Source organism: Parasteatoda tepidariorum, chromosome 12 (assembly GCF_982258835.1).
Source record: "Parasteatoda tepidariorum strain Cologne lab strain chromosome 12, Ptep-v5.0, whole genome shotgun sequence".
NCBI classification, from domain to species: Eukaryota; Metazoa; Arthropoda; class Arachnida; order Araneae; family Theridiidae; genus Parasteatoda; species Parasteatoda tepidariorum.
This window is the reverse complement of record NC_141766.1, coordinates 34,081,653-34,100,473: the sequence shown is the minus strand read 5'-3', so window position 1 is coordinate 34,100,473 and position 18,821 is coordinate 34,081,653. Positions and strand designations below refer to the sequence as shown.

Below are 18,821 nucleotides of genomic sequence, written 5' to 3'. Positions count from 1 at the left end.
ACATGGAGGACTTTGTGACCTGGCAGGTTTTAACGCGCACCAGTCACCATTTACTACACGGGAGGTCTTCGACCGGCTGTATTTGAACACCTGTTCTTACGAACATGAGTCCAGCGCCCTACCAACCAGGCTATCCCGGCCAAATGCTCTTGCTTATGAACGTTGTATATAACATTGGATCGCAAAAATGTTGCAGGGAGGAAATCTAGGGGAATTAGGGCACATCATCAGGATCAAAATTGCATACTCTTTAAAAAATTCCTGATCAAATTACAGTAAAAAGTACCGACCACCGGTATTTTTTACTGTAAAATCCATTTTACCTGAACATGCTAAGGAACAAAAAATCTGATATTCTGTAATTTTTACAGCTTATTGTATTCGTGATTAGTTAACACAGAATCTACTCAATGTTTCCTATTTTTATCTTCTTTTTTTTACAATACTATTTTTTGTGTATTCAATTTTTTTCTTATAACGTGTATAAAAAAATTTTCAAACGTGCATTTAGTCGGTACCTTCAAAAATATAGAAAAAAAATATTTTACGATGCTTCGAATAAATGCATATTTGAGAAGATTGTCCTAAAAGTAAAAGTAAATAAAAGTATATTTAATAAAATAATTCCCATCCGGAATGAAATAAAATTCAATAATGTTTAACTAATTAATATGAAACGATAATTAATGAAATAGGTAACGAAATAATTTTATTGAAATAAACGAAGTACTACTTAATGAAATAATATGAAATAATATTTAATGAAATAATTTCTAAATAATAAAATATAACGAATGACATAAGATACTGTTTAACTAATTTATATGAAAAGATTATTAATGAAATAAATAATGAAATATTATTTTTTGAAATAAAGTAAATACTACAATGACATTTATGGAGATAATTTATAATCAAAATAAAATGTAATGAAGTAACATTAAATTATATTTATTTAATTAATATGCAATGATAATTATTTAGCTGGAATTATCTAGCTAATTATTAAGCTCATTGCATTGCATTGTATAATGAAATGTTTTTTATGGAGGAAATACTATTTAAAGAAATAATATGAAATAATATTTAAATAACTAATAGAAAATGATGATTAGTGAAATCAATTTTATTGAAAAAAATTTTACTGAAATAATGGAAATACTACTTAATAAAATAATATGAATTTATATTAAAATAAATAATTTCTATCCAGAATATTATGTGTATAAATAACGTTGAATCAGGTTTAAATAATTAATATGCAATAATGATTTAAGAGCTAGATAATGTAGTAATTTTTATTGTAAAAAACGATATACTACAGACAAAATAACCTGAAAAAATATGTAATGAAATATTTTTAGCCTGGGATAAAATATACTTAAGTAACATGAAATAATATTTAATTAACTAATAGGAAATAATAATTAATAAAATAGGTACGGACATAATTTTTATTGAAATAAAGAAAATAACATTTAATAAAATAGTTTCTAACCACAATAAAATGTACTGAAAAAACATTAAATCACATTTAATTAATAATAAATAATGATAATTAATGAACTAGATAATAAAGTAATTTTTATTGAAATAAACGAAATTCTACTTAACGAAATATTAAGAAATAATGTGTAATGAAATATTTCCTACCCTGAATAAAACATAATTAAATATCATGATATAATATTTAATTTAATAATAGGAAATGATAATTAATGAAATATATAATCAAATATTTTTTATTGAAATAAATAAAACAATGTGAAATAATATTTAATAAAATAGTTTCTAATCTCAATAAAATGCACTGAAATAGTATTAAATCATGTTTAATTAATTAATATGGTGATGAAGAATTTTATTGAAATAAACGAAATACTACTTAATGAAATAATATTTTATGAAATATTTCCTACCCAGAATGAAACATAATTAAATATCATGAAATAATATTTAATTTACTAATAGGAAATGATAATTAATGAAATAGATAATCAAATAACTTTTATTGAAATAAAGTAAATACTACTTAATGAAACAATATGAAACAATATTTAATGAAATAATTCCTAGTCGGAATTAAAATGCAAAATAATAATTCTTAACCGGAGGCATCTCGAACAATATAAAAATTAACTGGCAAAATCTTCATCGGTATTCTATATTCCTAAATGCTAGATGGATTTAAATGTTATCAGATTAATTAAAATGAAGAAAAAAGATTATTCGTTGCATTATTCTTATTTTCCGTTAATTAAAAAGTCAAACATGTTAAAATTATCTTTAATTACTTTAATTAAATGTATTTTTTCACTCAGATCAAACACCAAATAAAAAATAGAATACATACAAAAAAAATAATGCGTGAAAAAGTTTAATTGAAAAACAAGCCCTTAAGAGAAGATTAAAAAAAAAACTTCTATCGATTTCTTTAATTTTATTTATGGATATACATCCCTATTCTTTGCATCGACTTTCACTTGCTTTAGGGCATTCTAACAGTCTGTTTTGAAAGAACTTTCCAAATTTCCATTTCATTTTTGAATTAATTATTTGACTTTCAAATGCCACGTCGGAAGTATTTGTAGCTTGAGGGTTCTTTTAAAATTTGCTCATTATCTTTGAGTTCACTTAATAGACAGATGTGAGCTTCAAATTAAATTCCAGACAAGTCATTCAATTACTCTTGATAATGATTGAATTTAATGTATTGAATTATAGAAGTTTTAGAACTAATTAAATGGATTTTATCAAAGGGAAATTTGAACAACGTTTGATTTTCAGCTTTGAAGTGGATAATGTGATTTACTCATTCTGAAGCGTTTTAATTAAAGTAGGTACTGTGAAGTCTTTCAATTTAAAGATTATTCAGCAATATGCAATTTATTGCGCTCATCAAATTTAGTTACATAAATATTATTGAGCACATTATGAACTTATTGTATAGTTTCGCCTTCAACTTAGATTTGATTAGAGAAAAATAGAAATAATTGCAAATCTTATCATTTGATGGAAATGATATATAATATCAAAGTTAAACTTCAAGTCAATGACTTTTTTTTCCTTTCTGTTGGGTTTGAAATTAGAAGAATCTTGATGTTGACACAGTTTAAAATATTGAATTATAACAGTTTTAGTGGAAATTGAAAATAATTTTATCTAAGGAAAGTTTAAACAGCGTTTGATTTTCCACTTTGAGGTGGATAATATGATTTAATCCGTCTGAGGCTTTTTTATTAAAATAGGTACTATAAAGTTTTTTTATTTAAAGATTATTTATCAATATGTAATTTATTGTGCTCATGAAATTTAGTTACATAAATATTACTGAGCACATTATGAACTTATTTTATAGTTTCTCCTTCAACTTAGATTTGATTAGAGACAAATAGAAATAATTGCAAATCTTATCATTTAATGGAAATAACATTAAATATCAAAGCTAAACTTCAAGGCGGTGTTTTTTTTTCTATTCAGTTGGGTTTGAAATTAGAAGGATCTTGATATTAATTAAGTATAAAATATTGAATTATAACAGTTTCAGCGGAAATTAAAAAGAATTTTATCTAAGGAAAGTTTAAACAACTTTTGATTTTCCGCTTTGAGGTGGATAATATGATTTAATTCACCTGAAGCTTTTTTTATTAAAATAGATACTGTAAAGTTTTTTCTATTTAAAGATTATATATCAATATACAATTTATTGTGCTCATGAAATTCCGTTTCATAAATATTGTTAAGCACATCATGAACTTATTTCAGAGTATCTCCTTTAACTTAGATTTGACTAGAGAAAAATAGAAATAATTACAAATCTTGTCATTTAATGGAAATAACATTAAATATCAAAGTTAAACTTCAATGCGATGATTACTTTTCTATTCAGTTGAATTTGAAAATAGAAGAATCTTGATATTAATTAAGTATAAAATATTGAATTATAACAGTTTCAGCGGAAATTAAAAGGAATTTTATCTAAGGAAAGTTTAAACAACTTTTGATTTTCCGCTTTGAGGTGGATAATATGATTTAATTCACCTGAAGCTTTTTTTATTAAAATAGATACTGTAAAGTTTTTCTATTTAAAGATTATTTATCAATATGCAATTTATTGTGCTCATGAAATTCCATTTCATAAATATTATTGAGCACATCATGAACTTATTTCAGAGTATCTCCTTTAGCTTAGATTTGACTAGAGAAAAATAGAAATAATTACAAATCTTGTCATTTAATGGAAATAACATTAAATATCAAAGTTAAACTTCAAGGCGATGGTTACTTTTCTATTCAGTTGAAATAGAAAATATAAGAATCTTGATATTAATTAAGTATAAAATATTGAATTATAACAGTTTCAGTGGAAATTAAAAAAGAATTTTATCTAAGGAAAGTTTAAACAACTTTTGATTTTCCGCTTTGAGGTGGATAATATGATTTAATTCACCTGAAGCTTTTTTTATTACAATAGATACTGTAAAGTTTTCTATTTAAAGATTATTTATCAATATGCAATTTATTGTGCTCATGTAATTTAGACAAATAAATGTTATTGAGCACATCATGAGCTTATTTTATACTTTCTCCTTCAACTTAGATTTGACTAGAGAATAATAGAAATAATTGCAATTCTTATCATTTGATGGAAATAACATATAACATCAAAGCTGAACTTCAAGTCGATGGCTTTTTTTCCTATTCAGTTGGGTTTGAAATTATAAGGATCTTGTTATTGATTCAGTTTAAAATATTGAATTATAAAGAATTTTATCCATGGAATTTTTAAACAACGCTTGATTTTCAGCATTGAAGAGGTTAATGTTATTTACTCCTTCTGAAGCCTTTTAAATAAAATAGGTGCTTCAAAATCTCTCGAATTAAGGATTATTTAGCAATATGCAACTTATTGTGCTCATTAAATTTAGTTTGTTAAATCTTATCGAGAACATCTTGAACATCTCTTATAATTACTCATACAAAAAACTTAGAGATTGCTATTTGAGATTCGTAGAAATAGATACAATTCATTTAAAGTCTCTTTATCTGATGCTCTCAGCTTGCAGCGAACACAATGGTGAAGTAAAGTATTGCAAATGGTAGACGGATTATGGGTTAGAACCCCTTTGCAGCTGGACTAACCATTAATTGTTTTCGTGGTTTTCGTCTACATGTAACGCCAATGTTAGTGAGTTTTCTCAAAAAATAATCCACAAAGGTGAGTTTGCCATCATGCTTCATCCAAGAGTTCACGGAGTGCATCCAACGAAGTTCAGCATTGAAAGTCCCAAACTTAAATTGCGTGAGCTGTTCAACGCCGTCTATAAACTGAAATAAAACATGGGATGTAAATTTTAAAAATCGAGAAATGCTTTTGATACGATTCAATACCCTCTTCTTATAAGGTAATGCTACGAGGAATAAACAAATTAGATTATTTTGCATAGAATTACAGACTATTTTGTCTAGAATTACATCTATACTATCCTCTTTTACTCAGTCATTCTAGATAATATTCTATGATATCTACATGTTATGATAAATGAGTAACAGTTGAAAACATAATTTGCGCTCTAAATGGAGTTCACGTGTCTGCAATCAATTGATCTAAGTTAAACCCTAAAGGGAGAGTATTTTCGAAGAGCGGAACACTGATTTGATTTCATCCTTTTAGCCTTAAATCTTGTTCACTTTAAAATGAATGATCTTTTGGGTTTTTCTTTCACTTTCTTTTTCTTTTTTAAAATTCTTACGGAATAATTCTTCCTACGAAAGAACGAAAGAATAATAGTTTTAAAAAAGTTCGTATTTCAGTAAATTACTCTTTCCTGATTGCAATGATTTTTTTGAATTTATTTTTTCGATTACTATTTCAAACGTAAATGAAAAGTTTAAAATATAAGTTTATGCTATTATTTTTGAAGATCCGCGAATGTAAATCTTCAAAGAGAAATATTCCTTTAAATATTCTTGAATGTCCATAAAAATAAGTTTTCTTCAAACAACAAAAAAATAAAAAATTGCCTCTATACAACTAATTTAAAAAAAAGAAGAAAAAAAAAGCAATATATATATATATATATATATATATATATATATATATATATATATATATATATATATATATATATATATATATATATACACCGAAGAGCCATTGCATTATGACCATCCAGCTAATAATATGTAGGAACACCTTTAGCCCTCAAAACTGCTAGCACCCGCCGTGGCATTGATTCCGCAAGGTGCTGATAGGTAGTCTGAGGTATCTGGTACCTTGAACACTTGGTACCAGATGTTTATTAAGTTTGTTATTAAGTTTTTTCTGTTTATTAAGTTTGTAAGTAATGTTCCTCGAATCAATCCATGACGATTTGACTCTTATGACATGGTGCATTATCCTGTTTTTAAACACCATTCCCCGCAAGAAAAACTGTTGCCATGAATGGGTGAACCTAGTCTACAACTATGTTCAAGTAGCTTACAGACGTCTTGTTCTATGAGGATTATGGGTCCTAATGTGCCCCTTGAAAACATTGTTCCTGGGCGAGAAACCATGAAAACCTGGGCGAGCCCATTGTTAGAGATGGAGGGTGGTCATATTGTAATGACTCTTCGGTGCATATATATATATATGTATATATATATATATTATTTTATATATATATATGAAGCTGTTTATTTACTTACAAACTTTGAGCTTGGATGTTTTTCTGGTCCTCTAGCACTTGTACGTTTTTTTCAAGTTGTTCAAGCTGATTTGTCTTCAATTGATAGTTGTCTAAAATACGACGTTTTTCAAAACGTTGGATTTCTTTTTCTAAATCTAAATACTTTTGTAGAGTTTCAACACTTATTTCAATAGGCTGAAAAAATCAAAACAATGGTTAACTCAACATATTTATACATTTTTTTAAATTGTGTTATTCAAAAAAATAAATAAGTAAATAATTGTTTATTCATAAATTTAAACTCTTCATATTTTTATTCATATTAAAATGAGTTTAAGTTTATTTACAATTGCAAAGCATAGTGGCTGTAAAAATATCTTAATGGTAGAGACAAATGCTGGTTTTCCCATAGAGCCAAAGGCACTATAAAATTTATCATATTCTGGTAGTTTTTACCCTATTTTTTTCTCAGTGTGTTTTCACTATAAAAGAAAATGTCAGCTTACGTCAACAACAAAATATTGTGGCAACTATGCAGCAATTTTTTTTTTTTGCATTTCGCAAACATATTTGTAACAAAATTTTTTTACTAAAATATTAATTTCAGGCTTATATCAAAGAGATAATTTAAGTTAAATTTTAATTTATTCCTTCATGACGAGTTATGCTTTTAAAGCTAAAAGTGTGATAGATTCTTCGCTGTGAATTTTTACGCTATAGATAAAATAACTAAGTAGAACGAATTTATTGCATTCAATAATTCCAATATCAGCTAAGAAATATGTCACTGTCTTCTTCAAGCACAAATATTTTATCAAAGTCTGAAGATTCCAAATCTTATCAAAATCGTCTGCCGAAGCTACTGAAGTGGAATTTTTATTAAAAGAAAGAAAAATAAACATAAATAAAGGAAAGAAAAAGAATGTGAAAAGCGGCAAAAGAAAATGCTTTACTTATATCTCCTTTAATGCGGAAGTGTATGATGTGGAAAAAAAATCACGAACTACCATTTCTCGACGATTTGACATAACATCAGAGATTTAGCATTGAAATATTACTTTTATCTTAATACTATTTTCCCTTACAGTTGTTGGCTGCTTTCGCTGAATTTGATTGTCCTAGAAAAATCTTCTTTTTCCAACTGCTGCCAACACAATAAGATAAATTGATGCTGAATATAATTTCTTATATCTCTTCCTACTGTTCCATTATTTTGAAACAAAGGATACTCATTACAAGTAAATGTAGTAACATAACTAAAGAAAAAATATTATTCTGATAGTTTATAAAAAAAACTATAAGATTGATACCTTAAAGCAGTTGCCATCTAACATTAAAATATCGGCGAATGTCTGCAGTCATATTTTCGATTGAAAATACCGACATAATCTTTTGCAAAATAACTATTGCTGTTTTATAATAGTTTATCAATATAAAAAAGCAATTTAAGTGCAATTTTTCTGAAACAATCTTGCAAAATAATCTGTAATAAATGGATGTAGATTTCGAACATAATGTGCATTCCAAATTTCCGTATGTACTGCAATGCTATATTAACAAGCTTTGGAATTTATCGTAGGAAGAAAATTTTTAAAAATTCTCGAAATATTAGAACCACTACGTAATCATAATTTTAGAAACGAAAATCGAAAGAAAGAGTTTTCCATTTTCATTTTTAAACAATACGTGTAAATATTGAAGTAAAGTTTTACATATTTTCAAAAAGCTCAATTTATCTTTAGAAAGGATATTTAGAAAAGAGATGCTAGATTCTAAAAGAGAAACGCTATGAGAAATCGGTTATTCCTAGCGTATATATGAATGCAAGATAATACAATAATGCAAGGAGTAAACATAAGGAATAATTAAGCATAACAAAATATTCACAAATCTCAGACGACAGTTTTTCCATACATACAATATATATATATATATATATATATATATATATATATATATATATATATATATATATATATATATATATATATATATATATATATATATATATATATATATATATATATATATATATATATATATATATATATATATATATATATATATATATATATATATATATATATATATATATATGGTTTTAACCCCTTCCTTCTCGCTCCCGTGATATTGACGGGCTGGAGTGTTCAGTAGTAACGCGCCAATAAGAATGAAACTAAGTCATTTCTTTTGCCCCGAAAACATTTTATTTCTCATTTTACACACCTGATGGCAGTACCAGGATATTTTTAATGTAATTGTAGAGAGTTAGTTTATTTTAAACTAGTTGCAATACTAATCAAATACGTAATACAAATACAAAAGCCAAAAAAATAGGCACTTTTATGACCGTTTTCTTGAAAATTAACCGATCGTTAAGGGGTTAAAGAACTCGCAACAACCCTTCACAGAAAAAAGTTCTTTTACCTTCAGTTTTTTTTTTTTTTTTTTTTTTTTTATTTTTTTTTATTTTTTTATTATTGTTGTTGAATTATCTAATACCTTAGCTATGATGTGCTTTTTCGCAATCTGGTAAAGTATTAAAAATATAATCAACATATGAAAGAACATATAAGTAGTCAACATATAAAAGAATGTTAAAAATTTTCTGATTATTTAAATCATTAAATTAAAAGTAATATAAAATATTTATATAGTTTGTTGAACAAGCGATGCTTTAAAATAAAATCATCCAATAAATCCATTATATGTGTTTTCTGGTAACTTAAGATAGTATTAAATATATCCAAAATTCATTTTAGAAAATATCTTTTAAAATAAGTAGTTTTTTTGTGAGGCAGCAATCAAATCAAATACAGTAAGGTATCCCTACAACGAAGTATTCTTTCAGCATATTTCTCGCTATAACGAGATTAATTTTTAATGGGAACGTTCGATAATGTTCAAATTATTCTCCATACGACGAAGTGGTAGTCTCCATATAACGAATTTTTCAGATCATAGCCTTTTTAATTTTAATCCTTTTCGAGAATTTTCTGGCGTTTTTATTTTTAGTTTTTGTTATTTTTATAAAAAGTTGAAGTTGAAAGTTGGAATCATGGAATACGTTGGCACATAAAAATGGAAAAAATAACAGATGTTTACGAAGAATTGTTGATTGCTTCACATCTTACAAATGAAGAGATTTTCAAAGGTGTAAGGGGCAGCGATGAAGTCCAAGAAACTGAGCTGACAGTGATTCCGACTAAGAATTGAAGATACATCATAGACTACTATGCGATGAAATGCTCCGATCATTTGAAACCATTAATAGAGGTTTCCAAACAGATTAAACGGTGCCAGACTTTATTTTTGACCTCTTCTTAAAAAGTGAATTTTTTTTTATAAAAATTTAACATTACGAAATTCAAAGCAATGTAAAATTACTTATTTTTTAAGTAAAATAAACATTAGTTTGTATTTATACATATTATTCTCTAAATTACAGAACTGCCTTCACATCCGAGCATTTTAATTCTGCAATAAGAATTATTAGTTTTAATAAATTTAAGCAAGTATTAATGTAATTTTCAATAAAAAGTCATAAATATATAGATTTGAAGTTCATTAAAAATTTGTAATATTTACGTAAACAACTTCAAAAATAATTAACCTCTGTATAACAAAATCTTCTCTATGGCGAATTTTTCAACTGAAACTAATTGGTTTTTGGCAAATATTTGATAAAATGATTACCATATTTCAATTTGTTTTCATGATGTCTAATTTATTCTGACGTCTATTTTCTAATGACGTCCACCTTGTTTTAATTAAGTCTAATTTCTTCAAGTGACGTCTAATTGTTTCTATTGACAACTGATTTTTTTCGAGTGACGTCTAGTTTGTTCTAGTGACGTCTAATTTGGTTTTAATAAACTTTCCATACTTTGAACCCTGCCAAAATTGCACATAAATTCTTGTTATGCTTTACTTTCTCATTGAAGAATATAGAGAAAATCGAGTTTTTGATAAAGATAACAATATTGGGAAAAAACGGAATTGACGCTTAGTGGGTTGAAAATTTAGAGGGCAATAAATTTGATGCTTAGAGGGCAATAAATTTGAAATTATATGAATAATATTTTCAATTGGTAATCACTACCTAGTAAGTCTTTATTTGATATTAGAACTGTGTAAAACAGATTTTAAAGAAATAGAAAATTCATATTCAGTACAGCATTGCTTAACTTTTGACTCAGAATTTTTATTAAACATATTTTTAATAATTTTTCTTTTTTGTATTTCTTTTGGTAAAAATGAATGAAAATTATTATATTTAGCATTTTAATAATTTATGGTTAGGAAATACAGTTTGAAATGTCTTTTTCTACGCTTAAAGTAAAATCTTCCAAACACAATTCACTTCCAACCAATAATTTTTCAAATTTATTCTTATATGCAGTTATTTAAATCTAAGAGAAACAGTTATTCATAAATGAAATTTCTTTTTTTTTTTACAAAATCAATCAAAAATGACAAATCAAAATCACTCCCTTCTCACTTAATAAAAGTTAATAAACTTTTTCAGAGCTGGGATATAAAAAATATTCTATTTATTTTTGTCAATGATATAAACCACTAAAATTATGGTAATTTTTATCACACATGGATTTTTATCAGTCACTTTAAATTTTGAAAACATAAAGCCTTATTGCAGACGTGCCTCAATGATGACCACAAATCTTTTGACTTTTTTAGACTAAAATTTTGTTTCAAAATTTTATATCCTGCAAATGGTCAGCTCTTTCTAAGTGACTGACACGGATTTTTTTTTAAATTATATCATTCAATTTAAATGAAGCGCATGTTCAACTGTTATCTTATAACACCCCACTCTTAGAAATAAAACTCTCACTTTTGACGGTTCAGCAGTCGTTGAGCAGCAGTTCGTTAATTCTGAGAAACAATTCATCGCGAAATCATGTGGTTTGTAACGAAACCCGAACTCTCAAATATATGCCGAAATTGTTTCCTCAATTCGAAACCTGATCGTAGTGCTTTCTGGGAGATTGTTAACTAGAATGACGAAACTAGAATATGAACTAGACAATCGAAAATAAAGCGGCGAATTCATCTGACAAGCCTATATAGTAGGCAAGGAGTTGATCTCGTAATAAGAAGATCTGGAATCGAATCCCGTTTCGGACATGGGTGTAATTTATCTCTCTGTTCTACCTGTTCTTGTTGTGATGTTACATTTATATGGTGCCCATGTTAAAGTGACCATTGGAAAAGTTTAATACAATAGGCTATACGAAATTTTTTGGAAGAAAAAAATATAATTACTAAATATTTCCTTAATTTTGATTAAATTCGTCTCGTCGAAGATAGTTATTTCGTCACGTAGACAAAATGTTTGCTCGGAGCATGTACTAGGAAACGGTTTCGGCAAAAACGAAGAAAGTTTCGTGATAAATGAGCATCCTTTTTTTTAGTGCATAGTGAAAACTAAGCAGCATTTTACGAGCACCGTTAAATTTGCAATAATATTACACTGTTGATAATTTTTATTACTTAATATCACAATTAATTGGAATGGTGTAAACAAAAAACATGCACATATTGCAAGCTTCTTTTCTCTTTTTTTATGTCAAAAAATAATGTCTTACTTTTATTTGAGTGGCTCCTTTTTCAGGTATGACCACACCAACATCCACACCGTTGGTTTCCTGAAATTTTGGACGGTTTTTCGGAATACTGTCACCATTCTAAAAAACAAATTGCAATTTGGTTACAAAAAATGCCAAAAGTATATTGAAAATAATGCATACATATATCGCTTTTATAAAACTATTTAAAACCCACATATGGAAGATATGCACTTCACGGAGAAAAATAATTTGGTAAAATTACCATGCTGTATGGTTATGCCATTTCTGGTAAAAAATATCATAATTCTGGTTATTAAAATCAAAATTTACGGTATTTAAATAAATCATTTGGTAATTTTTCTGTTCATTTGGTAATGGTATACTGGAAAGTCTGGTTTTCAAAATTATAGTTCTTAATACCTCACATTTAGTAAAAAATACAAAACTGAAAAGTAAATTTAACCAAATAAATGTTTTTTAAGTCATGGTCTCAAATATCATGATTATATTACCAGATTTTATCGCAAATTATAAAACCATATTTTATTGTTAATTTCACCGAAATCATTACCAAACTTTTTGGTATTCCCAAAGAGCCAGAAACGCGAAACATTTTACCATATTCTGGTAGCTTTGAGCATATTTTTTTCTGTGATCTTTCACTGTTTATTTTTGCAGCTTTAAAATACGTGACAAATTTAAAGATTCTGCCAAATTTGAAGTTTGTAGAGAATAAAAAGTTCATAAAAATTCTCCATAAAAGTTCATAAAAGTCACATAAAAAGTTCCCCATGAAAGTTCATAAAAGTTGCATAAAAAGTTCTCAATGAAAGTTCATAAAAGTTTCATAAAAATTTCCCCATAAAAGTTACATAAAAAGTTCCCCATGTAAAAATTTACAGAAAGGTAACCGAAGCAGTCCATAAGGGATTAATAGCTTAAGGATTATGGTTTTGAACCAACAATTTTAGAAAAATTTGTTCAATACTATACCATAATAGGTTTCGAACTTATAATTTCAGAAAAATTAGTTTAACGTTGAACCAAAATATCTTCACCTTGAAAAGCTATAATACGTTTCGAACTTACGAAACCATAATGAGTTTTGAACCTACAAATTCAGAAATATAAAAAATAAATATTCAACCAAAATATCTTTGCCTTGAAAAGCCATAATAAGTTTCGAACCTATGAAACCATAAAAAGTTTCGAACCTACAATTTTAGATAAACTAATTCAACATTGATCCAAAATGATTTTAACTTAAACAGTGCATATTCGCTGCATCTTAATAAGGTGTTAAATTAAACAATAGCATGGCGAAAACATTTTTAATGACTTACGATAACGAGTCAACTTAGCACGATGTTCAAAGTGTAACAAATTTAAACGAGATTATAGTTCAACATGCTCGAAATCTTCTAACAGTGTATTTATCAGCTCAAAATTTCGGTTAAGCTCCAATTGTTTCAAATTATCCTTCATAATAGTGTTCTTAGTTTAAATTAAATTTCTCTCAAATCTCGTAACACTCGTAACACTTCGACAACTTTATATTCGGCACTTCTAGTCTAGTCATATAATTTCTTATATGCATAAGAAGAAATTTAATGAAAAATTTATTTTATATAAGAATATTTTATATATTTATTTTTAAATATTTTATATAAGACTATTTTATATATTTATTTTTAAATATTTTATATATTTATTTTTAAATATTTTATATAAGACTGTTTTAGTGCTACAGGAGTGGTAAGCTCCATTCTTCTTAAACCAAAGTTATTTGCAAATGTGTGATTTGCTGTGAAATATATAGTCTATAGTTTTTTTTAAAAAAAAAGCCTTCCTAAATTAAAAAGATACCGATCTTGGATTTAAATATATTTTTTTTAAATATGAACAGGATATGACATATTTCTTATATGCATTCCAGGAAATTTAGTGAAAGATTCTATTATACAAGAAAATAACTTTTTGAATACAACTAGAATTGTAAGATTCATTCTTCTTTACCCAAAATTACACGCAAATCTTCGATTTGCTGTGAAATATTTAATTCATAGTTCCTGTTTTTTTCCCTTTAAAACAGAACCTCGTAAATTAAGAATACTGATCTTGGATTTAAAAATATTTCTTTTAAAATATGAGCAGGATATGACATAATTTCTTATATACATTCCAGGAAATTTAATGAAAGAAGTATTTAGTGTAAGAAAATAACTTTCTGAGTGCAACATGAACTGCAAAATTCATTTTTCGTTACCAAAAATTATTTGTAAATGCGCAATTTGCTGTGAAATATATAGTTTATAGTTTGAAAACAACCTTTTAGATTACGAAGATATAAACCTTGGATTTAAGCATATGTTGTTTTTTTTTTAAATATGGACAGGATATGACATATATTCTTATATGAATACCAGGAAATTTTAAAAAAAGTTTATTTCATACAAGAATATAATATTTTGAGGACAACAGGAGTTGTAAACTCAATCTTTCTTTACCCAAATTTATTTTCAAATGTGCGATTTGTTGTGAAATGTATAGCCTATAGTCTATAGTTTGAAAAAATAACCTTCTAAATTAAGAAGATACTGATTTTGGATTTAAGTTTATTTTTTTTAATATAAACAGAACATGTCAAAACTTTTTATTTGCATACAAGGAAATTTAATGAAAAATTTATTCTAATAATTTTTTAAATGCAACAAGAATTGTAAGCCCCATTCTTTTTCAGCCAAAGTTATTTGCAAATGTTCGAATTGCTGTGAAATATTTTCCTACAGATCTCGCATTAAAATATTATAAGGATTTATTTGAATATTCCTTCATTATACTCAACGACTCTCAATCGATTTTGGCTTTTCTATCACCTTTACGGGCGTCGACAGAAAAAGAAAATTTTTTCGAACTCTCTCAATTGAAGGCCAAGAATAATGTCTGGAAGTTTGCCATGTAAGTTTTACGAAGTATTAAAGAAGAGGATAAAGAAGAAGAAAATAAAAAGAGAACAAAATATTATGCCATAAAAGATATAAGTATCTTTTTCGAGGAATATTAGATCATAAAATTGAAGAGAAAATGTCGTTTGGGTTATTAACCATAGTAACATTCGATACTATTATCAATATGTTTCAGTATATATTTATAATTTAACCACTTCGCAAATTTGACATATATTTTACAAAAGGAGAAACTTTAATTGTGAAAAAAAAAATATATAAAAGCTATGTTTTCCAAAAAGTTTTTTTTCTTGGAAATGTCGGAGGAGATTTAGTTCAAACTTCACGGAGAAAACATTTCTGGTAAAATTACCATGCTGTATGGTAATGACATTTCTGGTAAAAAAAAATTTTAAAATGTGGTTAATAAAACCAAAATATTCGGTTTTTTAACTTTTCTACTCATATGGTAACGGTTTACGGGAAATTCCGGTTTTCAAAATTATAGCTCTTATTGACTGGTGTAGCCTGGTTGGTAGGGTGCTGGGCCCTTGTTCAAAAGATCAGGAGTTTCATCCCCTCCTACCGAAGACTCCCAGAGTAGTAAATGGTGACTGGTGCCCGTTAATCTGTAGGGTGACAAAGTCCTCTATGTTACCATTGCAAATCATATCTCTGGGGGTACTAAATTGAGATTGATTGTTCTATGGTTCGGGTCAAAATTATGATCTATCGATGAATAAATGGATGTATGATAGGTTCCGCCGTATATGCGGCTTGTGACGTGTGTACGGCTGAAGTGTTTATGGCACCTCTGAAAAACAAGAAATACACCCTATTCCTTAAATACGCTTGGTTTGACCAAGCAGGCTTGCTGTATTGGCAAGTAGCATTAGAAACAACAACATAGCTCCTATTAACACACATTTAGTGAAAAATACAAAACTGGAAAGTAAATTTCGGCGAATAAATAGTTTTTGCACCTTGCTCTATGTTCTCGTGATAAAATTACCAATTTTTACCACATTTACCAAATTTTATTACGTATTATAAACCATATTTTACTGTTAATTTTACAAGAATCATTACCAATATGCTTCGGTAAGAATTACCCAGCTTTTAAGTGTTCCCATGAAGGCCAGAAAAATGGTTAATTTCATCATATTCTGGTAGTTTTGACTCTGCTTTTATTCATTATCTCATTGTTGGATGCAATTTATTAAGAAAATTGTGATTAAAATTTTTAATGAAAACATGATAAATGGTTATTAATCAGATATCAGATACATAATAAATGTGCATTAATCAAATATCAGATTCAGCAAGCTAAAACTATTACTATTATAGTATATTATTCGTTACAAATATTTTATGTTACTATATTAACACGTCACTGCATATGTAAAAATTATTTATATCACAAAAACTTTTAAAGCTAATTATTTTATGTTACTATATTAACACCTGACTACATACTTAAAAATTATTTATATAGCAAAAAATTTTAAAACTAATTATTTTATGTTACTATATTAATACCTCACTGCATATGTAAAAATTATTTATATCGCAAAAAATTGTAAAGCTAATTTTTAGCTAATTATTTCGTGTTACTATCTTAACATTTCACTGCATACGTAAAAATTATTTAAATCGAAAGAAATTTTAATGTTAAATTTAAGCTAAATATTTTATATTACTATAGTAACACTTCACTGCATACTTAAAAATCATTTACATCGCAAAAAAATTTAAAGCTAATTTTAGGCTAGTTATTTTGTGTTACTATATTAACACTTCACTGCATACTTAATTATTTATATCGCAAAAATTTTTAAAGGAATAATTATAAATATGACACTGTTCTAAATATTTGCAAAGTTCAAAATAATAATAATAATATTTCCTAATGCAGTTTTAAAACCGATATTTATTTTTAAAAAAAAAATCAGTTATTGTCTGTGCAATAAACATGACATTCACTCATTTTTATATGTGTTTAAATCAGTTATTTTCTTTGTTTATCTTATTATAAAAATATTATTATTATAAAATTGTGTGACAATAACAATATGAAAGTTACACTTGCATTACTAGGTATCATTCAATTTAAAACTGATATGCTCTTTCTAATATTTAGATAGTTAGTCAAAAATCAATTAGAATGCATTTTTTTTTAAATCCTGTTTAATATTTCTTACATTTTAAATGAAATTTAGTTTTTAAGACAATAGTTAGAAAACAAATTTAGAGAAGAATGTCTGTCATTCCAACTAAATCGAAAAAGGTTCTCATATATATTATATTTTATCAGTTTTTGTTCCGGCATTTCTTAAACGGAATAGAAATGTATTTTTGTCAATCCTCATAAGTTAAGGAATGCTCAGGTTAGATAATGACTCATTATATAAGTTGGTCTTAGGTAACTTAGATAATGTTACGTTACTTAAGTAATTCAGAGAATATGAAATAAAATTAGATAATGATTCAAATAGGATTTTTAATATTTTCTAATAAAAATTAAACTTATACGTTACTTATGTAATTCATAGGATAAGAAATAAAATTAGATAATGATTCAAATAGGATTTTTAATATTTTCTAATAAAAATTCAACTTGTAAGTTATTTATGTAATTCATAAGATAGGAAATAAAATTAGATAATGATTCAATTAAAAATTTTTCTATTTTCCAATAAAAATATCTTATGCTATGTTATAGTTTTCAAATATATTTCTTCTTTTCAGAAAATTCCTCATTCATTACTTCTCAATCTATTTAGTTTTCAGTTTTTAAATTGGTTGTCAATCTTCAAAGATCTTTGGCAAGATAATGACAAATATAAAATATTTACAAAGTTTGATTTGCAACAAGACAAAACAAAATATATATTTGCAACAAAACAAGATAATATATTTGCAAAGTTTGATTTGACATGTTCTTAGATGTAAAGATTGGTCTTAGGTAACAAAAGGTAATAGTTAAGTAACTTAGAAATTTTCTTAGGCTAGGAAATAAAATTGGAAAATGATTCAGTTAGGATAAATATATTTTTAATGGTTTCTAATAAAAATTCAACTTATGTTATATCATTGCATTAAAAACAGCTTTTTCCATTACCGAAAATGCAGCATTCAGATATAAATGAAACCTCATTAATTTAGTAATCATCCAATCAATTATTTTTAATAAGTTTAATTTTATTCCATAAGTTAATATTTAGGTAAAGTTTGGATAAATTAGGCAATGCTCAAATTAGATAGTGGTAATTTATTTTAGATAATGCATACTATATGTTTGCATAGGTTGGAAAATAAATTTACACAATGCTTATTTTATATTAAAGATGTCTAAAAAATTTTCAAATGAAAACATTTTAGGATTAAATATATCATAGTTATTGAATACTTTTTTCGATTGCCGCATTTATTAGTTTACAACAGATATAGATAATGCATACTATATGTATGCATAGGTTAAAAAGTAAATTTACGCAATGCTTATTTTATATTAAGCATATTTAAAAAAATTTCAAATAAAAGCATCTTAAAGTTAAATATATCATATTTATTGAATACATTTTTCGATTGCCGCATTTATAAGTTTTCAACAG

General features: G+C 26.3%; 1 non-coding gene across 2 annotated transcripts in view; it reads right to left on the bottom strand.

The window, feature by feature from the left end:
• Positions 1-18,821, bottom strand: part of LOC107454187 (uncharacterized) — a 213,274-nt gene that overhangs the window by 120,019 nt on the left and 74,434 nt on the right. For both annotated transcript variants that reach the window (XR_015430869.1, XR_015430868.1), the window contains exons 3-4: positions 12,281-12,379; positions 6,691-6,866 (exon numbers count right to left, since the gene is read on the bottom strand). This is a non-coding gene — a transcript (uncharacterized LOC107454187). The remainder of the gene's footprint in view (positions 1-6,690; positions 6,867-12,280; positions 12,380-18,821) is intronic.